Source organism: Protomyctophum bolini (assembly GCF_963924005.1).
Source record: "Protomyctophum bolini genome assembly, chromosome: 19".
Lineage (NCBI taxonomy): Eukaryota > Metazoa > Chordata > Actinopteri > Myctophiformes > Myctophidae > Protomyctophum > Protomyctophum bolini.
Genome location: NC_137880.1, coordinates 36074279 through 36092637, shown reverse-complemented (window position 1 = coordinate 36092637; position 18359 = coordinate 36074279). Strand labels below are relative to the sequence as shown.

Below are 18359 nucleotides of genomic sequence, written 5' to 3'. Positions count from 1 at the left end.
GGGGGGGGGGGGGGGGGGGGGGATACCAAAATGACATTCTTATTAATAGTTCGGCCCAAATGACGCGCGCACATGTTTATGTGTGCCACCACAGCACAGCAAAGGAACAACTGAACAACAACATGAACTCCATGACAAAATCTATCTGCATCTATTCTATAACCCCTTCTTTGACTGGTTTTATTTGGTCATTTTATCTTAATTCAAAATAAATATATAGGCCTATAGGCTATACATATACATACAGTAGCCTATTTTGTCTAATTAAGTTCAATTGAAACAAATTAAACTTTTTTTTAGGAGGATGACAGAGGAGCTGGCCTGCAGGGACGTGCAGAGAGTGTTATATAGAGGGGCAGGGGCTGAAATCCCGTAAGAGGGCACTTTTGGACAAAAATAGCAGATCTACAAGCTCACAATACTGCAGTGTTCAAGTTCAGGAGACTTTGGAGAAAAAAAAGCACTATTGAACCGGTTCAGAGTGTTTCCACTGAGAACACTAATTATGATTTTTATCCCACGATTTTGTAACCCATTTTTCACCCCTGTGTCAATCATCTAATCTAATGTGATCCTGGGCTCTATACACCCTCCACCAACCTGGGGAGAGCAACGGACTTGAACTCATGCTTCCTTCATGCCTGAGTGTCCAAGTTGCTCCTTTACAGTACACCTGACAGGGGGGAGTTTCCCTGGTTGGACGTAGCGCGTGGAAGGAACACGTTATTCCAACCAGATCCATTCCCCTCCATCAGGCGCCCCGGCTGGCCAGGGGGAGGCAGTTTAGAGACCAGGATTACTGCATGTTTTTTGTGAGGGTACCTACCCTATAGGGGACACGGGGAGAACATGCAAACTCCACACAGAAAGGCCCTTTCGCCAACCCCGCCTTCGGGTATCATGGGCACTGATGACGCGGAGGAGGAAACACGCCACCAGCACCCACAGCGTCCCGAGCGGGAATCGAACCCAGGACCTTCTAGCTGTGAGGCGATAGCACTATACCAACTGTGCCACCGGAACTGGAACCTTATAAGAATGGCCGCCACCCCGCCGGTTCCGTGAAAGCACCAAGAAGGTTCCAAGAATCTAGAACGGAACCAGTTCTAGAGCCAAATTATTTTGGTGGACGACGGCTATTTTAGGCGTGTGCTTTTAGGCGTGTGCATTTATGCGTGTGACACGATGGTGTGACTTCGCCATACGATCATCAAATCTATGAGACAGTCTGTCATCACCTCCACTCACTGGAGGCTGAGCAAATTGGTGAAGCTACAATTACACTTATGTTAAACCCGTGGTTCCCAAACCTTTTCATGTCAAGGACCCCCAAAATTTGACACTAATTACTTAGCCCACAGACCACCATTTGAAAAGATATGCCAGGGACCCCCGCCATGCATGAGAGAAGACTTTCACGGCTTAATTTCAAGGACCCCCAGTTTGACATGCATTAGTCTACGGATTGTAAAATCAATGTTAATTTAACTCTGAGACTGTACTCTACAAACCCATAAGGGTCCATTATTTGGTTCCATACTATCCTTTAGTTGCAGGGGGACCCCCTGGAACTCCCTCAAGGACCCCCTGGGGGTCCCTGGTCCCCACTTTGAGAACCACTGCGTTAAACAACCACCGACAACAAGCTAAACCATGAACAAAATCCACAAAAATATCAGAATGACGTATGAATCTGAAATGTAAATCCACTCCATTTGGCACAGAAAGAAAATCTGCATGCAGGGCCTCTTAATTTGCTCATTTGATAAAAGTATGTGTTATGGTTTAATGGATCAGATGTAAATGCATGGAGCCAACAGACCTTATATGCTGTTGTAATGATCTTTTACCGTGCCGGCATTTTTCTGAGGTGATGTTATCAGCTTTCCTTGGCTGATCACCGATTGGTGGTTCACAGCACAGAACACTTCTGACATGTTGTACACTATACACACGCACGCACGCAAGCACACACATGCACACGCACACATGTGCACACGCACACACACACACACACACACACACACACACACACACACACGCACACACCCCCCTTTCCCCCCCTAACTGTATATGTTTTCTTCCCCTTTTTACCTCCTCTATAACGATTTCCTGTTTTGGGCTATAATATAGAAGTGTATATTTGTACGTCCCTAAATGTTATGATGAATTGAACATATGTGCGTGGACCCTATTGTAAACAAGTGTAATGCTTTATGGTGTCGTGACATCCACAGTTAACAGTTTTGTATTGAGTTGTGCTTGAAATGTACTGTAATTCTAAAAATCTGTTAATAAATACTTCAATCACTCAAACACACACGCACACACACACACACACACTGAATACACATTGCATTGTCCCCCGCAGCGCACACACACACACACTCACAGTTAAACTGACATTTTGACCTGAGGACGATTCTACAAATGCCTTCTAAATCATGACAGTTTTCTGAAAAACCTCATGTTTTCGTCAGTGATTTTCAAACTACTTAATGTCAAGGACCCCAAAAATCATACAGTATGTATAATTGGCCGCCGACCCCCCCATCTGAAAATGTGTTGTTTCAGGGACCTAACCCGGGAAGCAAAGATTTGAGTTAGAAACTTTCTCTGTGAAAGCATATATTCAAAGATCTGAGCCACATTGTCATGATTTAACAAAAATAACAGACCTATATACAAGCTCGTAGCGTGGCACTCGGTGCCGTGCTATGAGCTTGTAGATCTGATGTTTTTCAATAGCTAAAGTATGGGTTAACATGTATACGTAATGCACACATCACATCACATACAGGGAGACAGAGGGGGGAGACTGAGACTGGCTTATAAGGGACAGACGTTACCCGTCACTATACAAGACCACGGCTAATGGCTATACTCCAGAATCATTCACTTCGTCGTCCTCCTCCTCCCTGTTTCACTTCATCACAACCCGTCTCTGTCCTCTTTTTCTCCCCGTCCATCTCCTCTCACATGTGCGTTCTTCTGTCCATAGTATATACGTCCATTATTGGCACGGAGAGCGCAGAATCCTCACTGTGACATCATGCAACGCCATCAGCGCCATCATGTGATGCCAGCCGGGGCCTCCACAGACTGACATCTCTCAGACAGTGTGTGTGCGACTGTGCGTGCGTGCGTGCGTGTGTTTAGGTGTGTTTAGGTGTGTGTGCTTTGGCAATATGTAGGAGGGGTCAAATTCAACCCCTTGGCATGGGATGAGGAGAGACACTGCCATGGGAAACAGTAGCCCGACACCGACAGAGAGAGACGGAGAGACAGACAGACAGAGGGAGAGAGACGGACAGACAAAGAGACATGCAGCAGAATAACAATGGCATTCTCCATTCATTGCTCTGCAGGATAGCATGTATTCATATATTTACATGCAATTGGCTGCAAGTCACCTGCAAACATGGGGACTCTACTCTGACCTGTCCTGTACTAACCTCGCCTCACCAGGCTTTCCACCTCGGAGGAAAGCCTATAGTCTGTGTTACAAAGGTGCCGTGTGAGCGGATGATATCGCTATATACGTCATGTTAGTAACTTTGCAGTATTGTTTTGTAGTCATTGTTAAGGAGAAACAATAACGCGACACGAGACAGTATCACGCTAAAGGTTAAAGTTTATTAATAGGAACATATATATATATATATATATATATATATATTGCTGGATCATAATGACGTGACGATAAGATATGAGATAAAGTACCGTGACTAATAGAGCACCGAAGTCTGACGTCACTTTCAGTAGAGGGCGTCAGTCCCCAGGTTCATGTATTTGTTTAGTTGCATTGAAATCCCCATTGAGGCGATTTTAGATCGCCTCATATAACAACTGTGTTTGAAAAATAAACATGTCACCCCGGCCGCTTCACTCACATGGATATGAAGAATCAACTGACTGAGAGAAAACGCTAATGTTACTGCTGCTGAATTAGTTAGATTTTCGCTAGAAGCAGACTGTATCATATATGAGTGACTGACTGTTGCAAACGATACAGAGACACCTCCCTAACAATAACGCCGAGACAGCTTGTTTATTTTTGGACCACAACGCTTATAGTAGACGATATTAAGATCACCCCATGTTATTCTCCATAGAGAAATTACTTCCGCGAACCAGGGGAATCGTCGGGATGAGCCAGTTACGTCAGGACTTCGGTGCTCTATGTGGCAAGGCTTACCTTGCTGGCGCTGAGATGTCTCTCGTAGCCTATCTATAAAGTATGCTACAGTACAGGCAGTATACACATATCAAGTACACTGTATCTCAAGTTCAAGTACACATCAGACTTACTGTAGATGTACATGGACAACTCATAACATAACAGTCATCAGGCAGGAACAATCATCAAACGGAACTTCCTTTTCCATCAAACCGGAAGAATAACAATAAAAGCTCTCGTAGCCTGTTGGCTTTTATTGAGAAAAATCGGTTTGAGGGAAAAAGGAAGTTCCGGATGATTGTTGACTACAAAACAATGACTGCAACATGACGTAGCGATATCATCCTGATGACTACAAAACAATGACTGCAACATGACGTAGCGATATCATCCTGATGACTACAAAACAATGACTGCAACATGACGTACCGATATCATCCTGATGACTACAAAACAATGACTGCAACATGACGTAGCGATATCATCCTGATGACTACAAAACAATGACTGCAACATGACGTAGCGATATCATCCTGATGACTACAAAACAATGACTGCAACATGACGTATCGATATCATCCTGATGACTACAAAACAATGACTGCAACATGACGTATCGATATCATCCTGATGACTACAAAACAATGACTGCAACATGACGTAGCGATATCATCCTGTCGACTACAAAACAATGACTACAACATGACGTAGCGATATCATCCTGATGACTACAAAACAATGACTGCAACATGACGTAGCGATATCACCCTGATGACTACAAAACAATGACTACAACATGACGTAGCGATATCATCCTGATGACTACAAAACAATGACTGCAACATGACGTAGCGATATCACCCTGATGACTACAAAACAATGACTACAACTAAAGTATTTATATAAAGACGGTTACGCCGCGGACAAAGCCAACTCGGATCGTGACAAATCATGACAACAAACACAATATTTTGTGCCGAAGAAGAAAATAAAGGCAGGATACAAAACTATTTGTTTCGTTTTTTTTCTTCTTACTAATTATTTGATCGGCCCAAAACATTGTAATTAATGTCATGATTTGTCACGATCAGAGTAACCGTCTTTAAATAAATACTTTTTGAAAAGCCTATGGAGAAAATGAACGGAGAATCTTTTCCTGGGCCACTCGTCGTTCTGAAAGGGGGCGGGACTGCGACGCTCTATAGTCCTGTACTGGTCCATTTGGTAACCAGAACCCTGCTTTGAGAACCACGGTACCGCTGCAGGTTCTAATCCCAAAGGAGTGTTATTTATTGAGGTTTCTCCAGCGTCAGATTCAGACCCACAACTGTTTATTATTCTGAGACAAAGAGGGTGATCCACTGCAGCCTGACAGGAATTACACAGGGTCACTTATTGGCCACGACCAATACTGTGTGTGTGTGTGTGTGTGTGTGTGCGAGTGTGTCAGACAAAATGCTGATTGGTCAAGCAGGGAAGGATAGAGGGATATCGGTAGCAACACTGACTAAAACTACAAACAAACGGCAAGAGCTGCACAGAGCTCTCTCTCTCTCTCTCTCTCTCTCCCCCTCCCATACTCACGGCCCTTGCACGGCCCATTTCTCGGTGATTGACACATTCTGCCAGAATAAATTAAAGGCTCAAGCTGTGATGGAGCCTGAAATAGCAGGAAGCTGTCGCTGACCTGCGCGCTCTCTCTCTCTCTCTCTCTCTCTCTCTGTCTCTCTCTGTCTCTCCCTCTCTCCCTCTCTCTCTCTCTCTCTCTCTCTCTCTCTCTCTCTCCCTCTCTCTCCCTCCCTCCCTCTCCTCCCTCTCTCTCTCTCTCTCCCTCTCTCTCTCTGTCTCTCTGTCTCTCTCTCTCTCTCTCTCTCTCTCTCTCTCTCTCCACTGCACCGCATGTCAGCAAGCCTCAAAAACCTGGCAGAACATTCTGCACAAAATAAGTGACCAATATGTGTGTGTGTGTGTGTGTGTGTGTGTGTGTGTGTGCGTGTGTGTGTGTGTGCGTGTGCGTGTTTTTTTATGCTTTAAGATCAGCATCAATTATATCATTCTCTCCACAAATGCATAATGTGTTGTTGCTCATGTATGTATGTATGTATGTATGTATGTATGTATTGTATGTATGTATGGCTGCCCTTCCACACATGCGGCGGCTGCATGCGTGCGTGGCGGGGGGGAAGCGATTTGGGAGTCGTTTAATCAAATCGAAACTATTTTGGAACTTGAAGACAGAGTGGCAGGTGGATCTATTTTTTCAGCCAGCTGTTCCGGGCCGGTGGGGGTGGCATAGGGTGTGGGTTGGGGGGGGGCGGGGGGGCACAGCTTTGAGGGGGGGGGGGGGGGGGGGGGAGAGAAGGAGGAGGGGTGGGGGGGGGACAGTCTGACAAGTCCTAACCCATTCTGACCTGAGATCAGATTCTAAAATTGTCTGTTTGAAAATGACAGTTTTCTGAAAAAGCTTATGTTTCTATGTCAGTCGTTCTTCGATTTTTCTAAAATAGCAGATCTACAAGATCATAGCGCGCCACCGAGTGGCGCGCTACGAGCTTGTAGATCTGCTATTTTTCAATAGCTAAAGCACGACATGATGCTAACATACCAAAATGGGTCCTCGCCCAAAATGGGCTAAAGATGTACTGGCACTAAGACTCTGACACGGGTCCCTTTGCCAAGTCACAGAGGGCTCCCGGTTCTTGCCAGGCAGCAGGGGGGACAGGGGGGGAGGGGGGGGCTGGGGAGGTGAGAGAAAATGCCATTTAGCCGGGCGGCGGTATTTATAGATAATGTGGAGGAACGTTGCAGTGCTTCGGGGCTGTGGGGCAGGGCTGCATGGGGCAGGGCTGTGGGGCAGGGCTGTGGGGCAGGGCTGTGGGGCAGGGCTGCATGTGGAGGGGCTGTGGGGCAGGGCTGCATGTGGAGGGGCTGTGGGGCAGGGCTGCATGTGGAGGGGCTGTGGGGCAGGGCTGCATGTGGAGGGGCTGTGGGGCAGGGCTGCATGTGGAGGGGCTGTGGGGCAGGGCTGCATGTGGAGGGGCTGTGGGGCAGGGCTGCATGTGGAGGGCTGTGGGGCAGGGCTGCATGTGGAGGGCTGTGGGGCAGGGCTGCATGTGGAGGGCTGCATGGGGCAGGGCTGCATGTGGAGGTGCTGACCATGTAAAAGGAGAGAGACGAGGCTTCCAGAGAAGTCAGGGTACGTGTCAGAGGGGGGCTCACGAGATAAAAATACCCGCTGAAAGATGGGCCTGGTCATTAGTGCTGGTGGTGCGGGGTCTGGCATGTGACATGACGGCGTTTCAGCTGTGATTTATGATTATTACTACAGCAAACCCACCACCCTCCCTGCTCCCCTCCCCTCTCTCCCTCCTGTCTCCCTCCCCCTCCCCCCGTCGTCCACACCACCCCCTCCTCCTTCTTGTGCACCCCCTCCTCCTCCCCCCCTCCTCCTCCTCAACCCCCCCTCCCTCCCGCTCAAATTAGTTTCCCAAACGGGATGGCCGCGCATGTGTGTTTATTTCAGTGTCCGTGTGCCCAGAAACAACATCCACTGGCATCTCAAATGTTGGCATTATAGTGGAGGAGGAACTACGGAGGAACATCCTCACACTGGTTTCAATTATAGCTCCAAAGAGACTCACTTTATTTCATTGGCAAACAGATAAAGACCCTTTAGGTCTTATACCGTCTTCATCAGATATAAGACCCTTTAGGTCTTATACCGTCTTCATCAGATATGAGACCCTTTAGGTCTAACCGTCTTCATCAGATATAAGACCCTTTAGGTCTTATATCGTCTTCATCAGGCTAATATTAGTTTGACAATCAAATAAAGTATATAAAGTCTCTCTGGAGCTATAATAGAAACAAGTGTGCGAATGATGTTCCTTCCCTTCCTCCTCTTTGAATGTTTTGATTGTTTTGATTGTCTGTATGTGTGTGTGTGTGTGTGTGTTCTGTGTGTGTGTGTGTGTGTGTGTGTGTGTGTGTGTGTGTGTGTGTGTGTGTGTGTGTGTGTGTGTGTGTGTGTGTGTGTGTGTGTGTGCGTGCGTGCGTGTTTTTATATAAATAAATATATAGAATTACATAAAAGTAGCCTGTTGTCCTGCCTAAAGTTAATGAGAAAGAGTGGGGGGAGACTACAGGGGGATGAATGATAATGAAGTCAATGCGGGTTAGGGTTAGACTAGGGTTAAGGCTCATACATAGTCTGGATTTTCGGTGGTTAACACCGAACTACAACATGACGTCACGAGCCGCGGTGAAGAGAAAACCACCTCCACCGCCCCCCAGCCCTCCTCTCTGTTTTTACTCACCACCGCTCCACGTTATTTCAGCTCCGGACGGTGGTCAGCTCACCACCGGAGCGGTGGTCACCTCACCACCGAAAATCCAGACTATGAATAGGCCTTTAGACTACAGGGGGATGAATGAATGATACTTGAGTCAAAGTATACTTTAGTCTAGTGGTGTTCAACCTTTTTCATATCAAGGCCCATTATTTATCCAGCATTTCAGCCACGGATCCACCGTTTGATGACATTTAGCCTCTCAGACACAAAACTAAAGAATTATGTTATTGTTGGATAGGATTTTTGTCCACAATGTCCGTTCTCTAATTGTGTAAATTAACTAAGTAATGCAGATTACTCTCCGTCATTTAGATGGGGACCACCTGGAACACCCTCAAGGAACCACTGGTGGTCCCCGGACCACTGGTTGAGAACCACTGCTTTAGTAGTAAAGATAATATTAGTATTAGTACAGTCAAAACTGGTAGTTAAAGTACTGGAATTCTTGCTTTTAAAGTTAGTCACTGTATAGTTATACTAGTTTTCAAAACAAATTACAAAGTACATTCTTTTTTTTATAGGCTATATCACTGATAGAAAATGTCCCACTGAATTCAAAAACCTTTCAGAAATGTTCACAAAATAATGAAAATAGCATATTGACAATTTCCCAATGCGTTGCGTCACATTGTGAGCTTGTAGATTGTTAATGTATTTTTGTACATATTAATGGTTCCGGGAGTCAATTCATGAATACTGGAGTCAAAGTACAATAGTGATTAGTGGAGTCAGTGTCTACCAAATTACAACATTTGACTGCATTATAAAATGTAATTTAATATTTTTACATGCACTCAATAGTTAAATTAACACACTTTTGCATGTGCAGACAAAATGTGCATGTGCTTGACTGTGCACGTGCATGTGCATGTGCATGTGCATGCGTGCAAGTGTGTGTGAATAGAGTGCGGGGTGTGTATATGAATCTAACAGACTCTCGGAGTGTTAAGGTCACGTTGAATTCATTCCCAGTCTTTTGTCCCACAAGACAAATGATGGAGCATATGCGCTTCAATGATCACTGATCAGCTCTGTGTGCACGAGAGAGAGACAGAGAGAGAGAGAGAGAGAGACAGAGAGAGAGAGGACAGTTGTGGAGAAAGGGAGAGAAACTGAGCCTATATTCCCCACTTTGCGTGTCCCGAGGGACTCCTCACTAGCATGTAAGCATGATACACTATGTGTGTTCCACACCGAGGGATAACGTGCACAGCATGTGAGTGAGAGAGTGTGAACACAAGCCTGTGCGAGTGCAACGTAGTGTGTGTGTGTGTGTGTGTGTGTGTGTGTGTGCGTGCGTGCGTGCACGTTCGGCACGCACATGTGTGCGCGTGCTTGTGCATATACTAGTACTGTATATATGTGCCCAGTATGTGCACACACACACACACACACACACACACACACACACACACACACACACACACACACACACACACATATGTGCACTGTCTGTGGGTAGTGTGTCTGCAGCAAAATTAGTTTACCATCAGCTGTGCTCTCTCTCTCTCTCTCTCTGGGTCTCTCTCTCTCTCTCCCGGCTCAGCGGGCCGTCATATTTCTCTCCCCCACCACCAGCTAATAGCGTCTCAGGGCAGTTTTACGGCTGCGCCCTGGGGGGAGGCTACTGTGGCCAGATCCAAAACATTTGGTCTTTATGTAGATTGAATGTTTTATGGTTATGGACATAATAGTTTAGGGCCTGGAGAGGCCCCAGTACGCCCCCGCGCCACCACTATCCTCACTATACGGGCCCTAATACTTAACCCATTCTGACCTGAGATCAGATTCATATACGAGGTTTTCCCACTGGACACACACACACTGGTCTGATCTATAACCCATTCTGACCTGAGATCAGATTCTAAAAAGAAATGTCAGTCGTTGTTCGATTTTTCAAAAATAGCAGACCTACAAGCTCGTAGCGCGCCACTCGGTGGCGCGCTACGAGCTCGTAGATCTGCTATTTTTAAATAGCTAAAGCATAACGTAATGCTATAACACCAAAACGTGTGCCCGCCCAAAATGGGTTAAAGCAGCCTGGGAAAAGGTAAGCAGAGACTGCCAATAGCGGACACATTAATATAACGTACTGTATATATGTTATGTGCTTGACTCTGCTCACACTCGCATGCACGCACGCACACACGCATGCACACATTTTTGCTACAATTGCCGGAAACGTGAAATTCTATTCTATTCTGTTTTGTATTCTATTCTGACACGTATTCATGCTTGCCCTGATGAAGACCCGTTAGGTCGAAACATGTTGTTGGCAGTTGCCTTTTAATTTAATAAAGGCGTTCCTCATTTTGTTTTTAACTTTGTGTGCCCGGATCCTTATTCTCTCTTTTTATCTGACACGTAATCGTCGTACTGCTGCTGCTGCTTGCTGTGTGTGTGTGTGTGTGTGTGTGTGTGTGTGTGTGTGTGTGTGTGTGTGTGTGTGTGTGTGTGTGTGTGTGTGTGTGTGTGTGTGTGTGTGTGTGTGTGTGTGTGTGCGGTGTGATAGAGAGAGAGAGAGATGGAGACACAGAGCGACAAAGGGTAAAGGGTAGAAAGCACACACATCAGCCGGCCACATGGTGGAGCATGCTGTCATGTTAAAACGTTTAGCCTTTGATAATGCTGCTTCAGCAGTCAGAGGCCAAATCACTTGTGACTTTCACTGCTGTGAGGCCGGTGTGAGGCCGGTGTGAGGCCGGTGTGTGTTTGTTAGACGCAGTGAGGGCAGAAAAGGCAAAGGAAAACTGTACCAGAATACACAGCAATTAAGAGAGGCGAGATTTACATGCAGCAAGGACAATTACAACAATCACAATTAGGACAACGATGCACTGGTTGTGCGTGCTGTGTGTGTGCGTGCGTGCGTATGCCGTACGCGTGCGCGTGCGTGTGTGTGTGTGAGTGAGCGCACGTGTGCGCAAATTGTAATCTCAGGATAACACTGAAGTCAGATTCATTTTCATGCGCAAACGTTTCAGAAGAATTGTGATTTACAGTATGCGATGAGATATTCGCTCGGAGCCCACAACATGTCACCACTACTACTACACTTCATTGTGTCTTCAGACATCTTGAGACATCTTAAGAAAGTAAGAAACTGTTTCCAAAATCCAAATATGTGCCAAAAACTCCCCACATTCTGGCACTGAAAAGTCTCTCTAGGTCCCTTTTCCACCGGTTGGTTCCCAGTGGGAACCGGTTCAGTTCTTTTCCACCGGTTGCTTCCCAGTGGGAACCGGTTCAGTTCTTTGTGGTTCTTATAGTCCATGAGCCAGCGATCCAAAATTGGAACGTTAATTATTATGAATTGAGTGGATCAAAACTATACCTGTATTAGATTATTATCACCATGACACTTCCCCAGTTGATTACATAGACGAAGACAATGATTTATTGCATTACAAATTTTGCAAATGAGGCATTATGTAGGAAAATATGCAAAAATAATAGGAAATATGAAAAAGTTACTATACTGTGGAAAGGTTATATCATGTATTAATTTACTTGTATTGATCCTATGAACAATTGAGCTCTGGCTCATGGACTAAGAACCAAAAAGAACTGAACCAGTTCCCATTGGGTCGTTTGCATTTGACCCAATCCTAACTACCTGTATGTACTGTAGCAAACACTGTTCAGTGCTCAGGGACCAGCTCCAGATCAGATGTAATACCAGTACCGTGCAGGTCAAGGGCATTGGCAGCAGTATGTACTGTATGTACTGTATGTAGCGAACATGTATGTCTTTTGTTGTGGGAAGAAACCGGAGTAACCGGTGATGAAACCCAACTCAAACGAGGGGAGAACAAACATGCAACAACACCGCACAGAACGCCCACCCTAGCCGGCCCCGGCCGGGGGATCAAACCCAACAACACCACACAGAACACCCACTCCCAGCCGGAAGGGGGATCAAACCCAACAACACCACACAGAACACCCACTCCCAGCCGGAAGGGGGATCAAACCCAACAACACCACACAGAACACCCACCCCCAGCCGGAAGGGGGATCAAACCCAACAACACCGCACAGAACACCCACCCTATAGCCGGCCCGGTCGGGGGGATCAAACCCAACAACACCACACAGAACACCCACCCCCAGCCGGAAGGGGGATCAAACCCAACAACACCGCACAGAACGCCCACCCTATAGCCGGCCCAGTCGGGGGGATCAAACGCAACAACACCACACAGAAATAAGCCCACCCTATAGCCGGCCCGGGCCGGGGGATCAAACCCAACAACACCACACAGAACACCCACCCTATAGCCGGCCCGGGGCCGGGGGATCAAACCCGGGACCTTCTTGCTGTCTGTGAGGCAACATCATGCCACTCGACATGGCTTTGCATTCAGCCAAAAAGTGCTGCAAGAATTAAAGAGCTGCAGGTGCTGCTGTTCCATTTGTTGGACGGTCTCAGAGGATGCTGAAGATGTTTCTGCTTCATGGACATAATATTGGGCTGTATTTTGCGTGTCTTAAGTATACCAGGTCTTGTTCCCTAACTTGAGTAAACTAAAGACCTGGAGGCGTGATCAATGCTCTTTGGCCACTCAGAATAGCCAAATGGCATTGATGATCACGCCTCCAGGTCTTTAGTTTACTCAAGTTAGGGAACAAGACCTGGTACTTATAAGACACGCAAAATACAGCCCACAGTATCATATCATATTGTGATGGTTGTTCCTCAGTGCATATTTGGTCCTCATTGCTGTATTGTCTATTTCCCTCATGGTGTCATGTCTTGATTTTACACGTAAGGTTTTTGACATTACAGTACGTGTCAAAAACAATATTATTTGTTTCATTCTTGATTTTATTTTGTAATTTCATCATTTCTGTATTGAACATTTTATATGCTGCTGCTACTACTACGGTAGGTCTACCTATTCTGCTTGTAAATCACACAATGTATATGATATAATATGATTTATACGTTAGCTTGTGTTTTTCAACCAGTGGTCCTTAAAGGTCCCAGGTGGTCCCCAGCTAAATGATGGAGAGTTGGTAACCAAATGGACCCTTATAGATCTTTAACTCTTGAGAGCGTAAAATGAAACCAAGTGGACCCGCGGTCCCGTAGAGGTCAATTTGGTTTCATTTTACACTCTGAAGAGTTAAATTATTGTTAAACAATCTGCATTACTTAATTTACAAGAAGTCGACGCAATTCGAGAATGTAGAAGAGAATTGTTATTTTGATAAACATTTGCCAAAAGCAAATGGAATTGTAGACAAAATCTTATCCAACGACAACAAAAATATTCTTTTAGTTTTGGGTCTTGGAGGCTAAATGTCACGGTGGTCCGTGGCTCAGATTCTGAATAAATAATGTGCCTTTGACGAAATAGCTGTTCAAAGAAACCAGCACTGTTTATCATTTCATCAGAATTGAAACATTGCTTGTATGAATAACCCATTCTGACCTGAGATCAGATTCATACGAGGTTTCCACTGGACACACACTGGTCTGATTAACCCATTCTGACCTGAGATCAAATTCTAAAAATGTCAGTCGTTCTTCGATTTTTCAAAAATAGCAGACCTACAAGCTCGTAGCGCGCCACTCGGTGGCGCGCTATGAGCTTGTAGATCTGCTATTTTTCAATAGCTAAAGCATAACTAGATGCTAACACCAAAACGGGTTCCCGGTCAGAATGGGATAAGCATTGGGGGTGGGGGGGGAGGCCTTGGCTCTGTACTATTCCACAAAATAAGTTAAATCCAATCTCTCCAGTGGAAGCAGAGCCAGCCATGTGTAATTTAAATTGGCATGTGATTAAATCAAGTATTAGTAGTATTGTTGTTCTTAACCCGTTCTGACCTGAGATCAGATTCTAAAAATGTCTTCTATGTCAGTCGCTCTTCGATCTTTCAAAAATAGCAGACCTAGTGTGTATTTTGTATTAATCACACGCACACACACACACACACACACACACACACACACACACACACACACACACGCACACGCACACGCACACACACACACACACACACACACACACACAGTGAGCTATTATGAGGCAATACTCTAGGCAAAGTCACTCTACTGGCATCCCTCTCGCTGGCTCTCTCTTTCTATCTCTCTCTCTCTCTCTCTCTCTCTCTCTCTTTCTATCTCTCTCTCTCTCTCTCTCTCTCTCTCTTTCCAACACGGACACACTAAACTCTCATCTCCTGTGCTGATACCGAATCTCTACAGCTGGAAGGTCGGCCATGTTGTTTCAACTAATGAAAGAATGAAAGAAAAAATAAACTTGCAGTGGCCAAAATTAATCCATTGTGAGCGGGAACCCGCCTTTTGGTGTTTTCAGCATTATGTTATAATTTAGATCTAAAAGATCATATTTATTTATTTTATCGTGAAAACGTGGCACAAATCTTTTGACTATATTATTATGTCACGGGCCGGCGAACGTTTTTAATTCAAATCTTCGATTCATGGGGGAGATATAGGTCCCTGGAACAACATATTTTCAGATGGGGGGGTCCGCGGCCAAGTACATATATTTTTTGGGGGTCCTTGACATGAAAATGTTTGAGCACCACTGACATATAGAAACATGTTTTTTTTCTGAAAACTTTAGAAGGCATTAGTAGAATCATCCTCAGATCTAAACAGGTTAAAACAAGAGAGAAAAAAAGAGCGAGAAGAAAACAGACAGAGAAGTGGAGGACGTGGATGAGACGTCGTGTCGTTCTACACTACATAATTATGCCGTTTGTTTTGTCGGCTATGAATGACAGTGGTTCAAACCAAACCCTTTCATGTCAAGGACTCCCCAAAATGATATACGCATTAAGACCTGAGATCAGATTCTATAAAAATGTCTTCTACATCCTGACAGTTTTCTGACCAGAGATCAGATTCTAAAAACGTCTTCTACATCCTGACAGTTTTCTGACCTGAGATCAGATTCTAAAAATGTCTTCTACATCCTGACAGTTTTCTGACCTGAGATCAGATTCTAAAAACGTCTTCTACATCCTGACAGTTTTCTGAAAAAGCTATGTTTCTATGTCAGTCGTTCTTCGATTTTTCAAAAAAAAAGCAGACCTACAAGCTCGTAGCGCGCCACTTGGTGGCGCGCTATGAGCTTGTAGATCTGTTATTTTTCAATAGCTAAAGCATAACATAATGCTAACACCAAAAGGGGTTCCCGCCCAGAATGGGTTAACCTTTGATTAGTCCTGCACAGCGAAATATGGTGTAAACAAAAAACATATTCACGATATTTAAATCATAATAATATCTGATAGGTCTGGCCTCTGTGTAGACCTGTACAGTACGTGGTCTACAGTACACACATGCCAATATGGTCTCAATGATTACTCAGTCTCAGATTATGGACTGCTAATAAGTACAATAATAGTGTATCAAATGAAATTAGCCTTGTTATCGCCTTACACTTTATACGCTTTATATACAACTCGTTTGTTATTCCCTTTCATTTCTCCACGTACAACACTGTGCCCCCACTCCCCCTCCCCCTCAATTGATCTAAATCCCTGCTTTGGCTCAAATGTAACACAACCATTTTTTTTTCTCCTTTATTTCAAAATCCCCTTTTCAATGATCGATCATTCCCTGTTGGCCCCGAGAGCGCCAGGCAGCCACGGAGTGGTGTTTGTGTGTGTGTGTGTGTGTGTGTGTGTGTGTGTGTGTGTGTGTGTGTGTGTGTGCGTGCGTGTGTGTAGTGTGTGTGTGCGTGTGTTTGTAGTGTGTGTGTGTAGTGTGTACGTCACATGTTATTCCTCTGAATGTCTCATTCTTCTGGGGCTCAGATGGAATAAACACATCCATCTAACAAGGGGTTTCGAAGCTGCATAGCATTGTTTTTGTTACAGGCTTGAAATGCAGTGGAAATTAGTTTTGTCTCAAAACATCACAAAGAGAATCAATCACATTAAGGCAGCCCAGTTTTCACTTTGATGATAACAAGAAAGTGTGTGTGTGTGTGTGTGTGTGCGCGCGCGCATGCGTACGTGCGTGCGTCATATTTATCGATCTTTGTGTGTTTCAATTGTTATAGTTATCTGCTTCCATTTTGTGACTAAAGTATGTTAGTGGAACCCCTGCCTGTTCCACAAAATACCTGCCAACGATGCTATTGATGACCAGCTATAGACTCTAGCTTTTTCCTTTTTACCTCTGCATGTCTTTAATGTCCTCTAGCTGCTAGAGGACATTAAAGACATGCAGACAGAGGTAAAAAGAGGAAGAAACTATGAATTAATAAACAGAGCAAGGGATCAAATGAACCTGACCTCTCTACCTCCACCTCTCGCTGATCTGAACGACAACATGGCTCTGAAACAGGTGTCGAGCCTTTGTCCCGTTCCTATAGTCCAAACCCTTCACATTCACCACCTCTGTACCCACCTACTGTACGGTGCTCACTAGCTCTGCTGCTACACTCCTCCACAACCTTGGTGGTGGGCAGTGGGCACCCTCACCACCCAGTGGGCACCACCCAGTGGGCACCCTCACCACCCAGTGGGCACTACCCAGTGGGCACCCTCCAGGAAAGTCCTTACCCACTTAACCCATTTAGGCCTGGCGTCGAAATTTTAAAAACTGTCCTGACAGTTTTCTGAAAAAGCTATGTTTCTATGTCAGTGGTTCTTCGATTTTTCAAAAATAGCAGACCTACAAGCTCGTAGCGCGCCACTTGGTGGCGCGCTACGAGCTTGTATTTTTCAATAGCTAAAGCATAACATAATGCTAACACACCCTATATGCTCCATGGCACGAACATTCGTCAGATCTGCAAGCTTCAGGTTCAGATTTTTTACGTGGGCCAGTTTCGAATTGCAGCCGTCCGTATATACTGTAGGTGCTCTTTGAGAGCGGTTTTGAAGGAGTCAAGGGATTCACATGTCTTAATGACTGTTGGTTGGGGCGTTCCACATTTTGGTGGCATATAGGAGCGAAATGAATTTAGTCCCTTGTTTGTTGTGCCGAATCTGGGTTGCACATGGGTTTGTTGAGCTCCCTCATGGTGTTGTGGGTGTGGACTTTGTTGATATTAAGGAAGTGTTTAGACAGGTACTTACATGGGTATCTTGGTGGTGTGTAGGGAATCTTGTGGACCAGACCCAATGCAAGATGCTGTACTCTGTCGTCGACCCCCCAAGCCATTCCAGCCTGTCAAAGTGGGCAGGGGTGACATGCAGCTTTGCTCTGACTGGACCACGCAGGGCTGAATGTGGCTCATTGGCTCCTGCGATGGCGAGAGAAAGCAAGACCAAAAAAAGCGAGTCAGATGACAGAGAGATGTACCTATACTGTACGTGGTTTTATGGGGCCTGAATGCACCATTAAATCAGCAGCATGATCGGATGATATCGGCCATAAAAATGGAACGGTCTCAAAATAATACAGATTATTTAATCGGTTTTCATCAGCAAAAAAAAATATGTTTTTTTTTAAATTAAATTCTACATTTAATTTGTGTACTCATCTCATTCAGTAGTCATTCACAGACACTTGGAAAATACTTATTGATTGATTGAATATAGCCTACTTTTTTAACAGGCTTTGGGCCAATAAGCCCCTAGGCGGGCCTATAGGCTTGTTTCCATTGTGGTCCTCTGTACAATATGGGAATCGGTCAGAAATGTACTAGATATGTATTGTGTACTGCCTGAACTGTAACATACTTTATAGTCAGCTCCTGGAGTGGAGACATTTAGACAGCAAGGTCAGCGTGCTGCAGGCAGCGAGATTGTGATGTCTAGTTAGTGACGTCATTAGGACATGAGGATCCAAAAGCTATATATATGTGTTCTGTATGTATGTAATAAACTTT

At 45.1% G+C, this 18359-nt stretch overlaps 1 protein-coding gene across 1 annotated transcript in view; it reads left to right on the top strand.

Moving 5' to 3' along the window:
- The window catches only part of ccm2 (CCM2 scaffold protein), a 421717-nt gene that overhangs the window by 212157 nt on the left and 191201 nt on the right, over positions 1-18359 (top strand). The gene's annotated exons all lie outside the window — the stretch shown is intronic.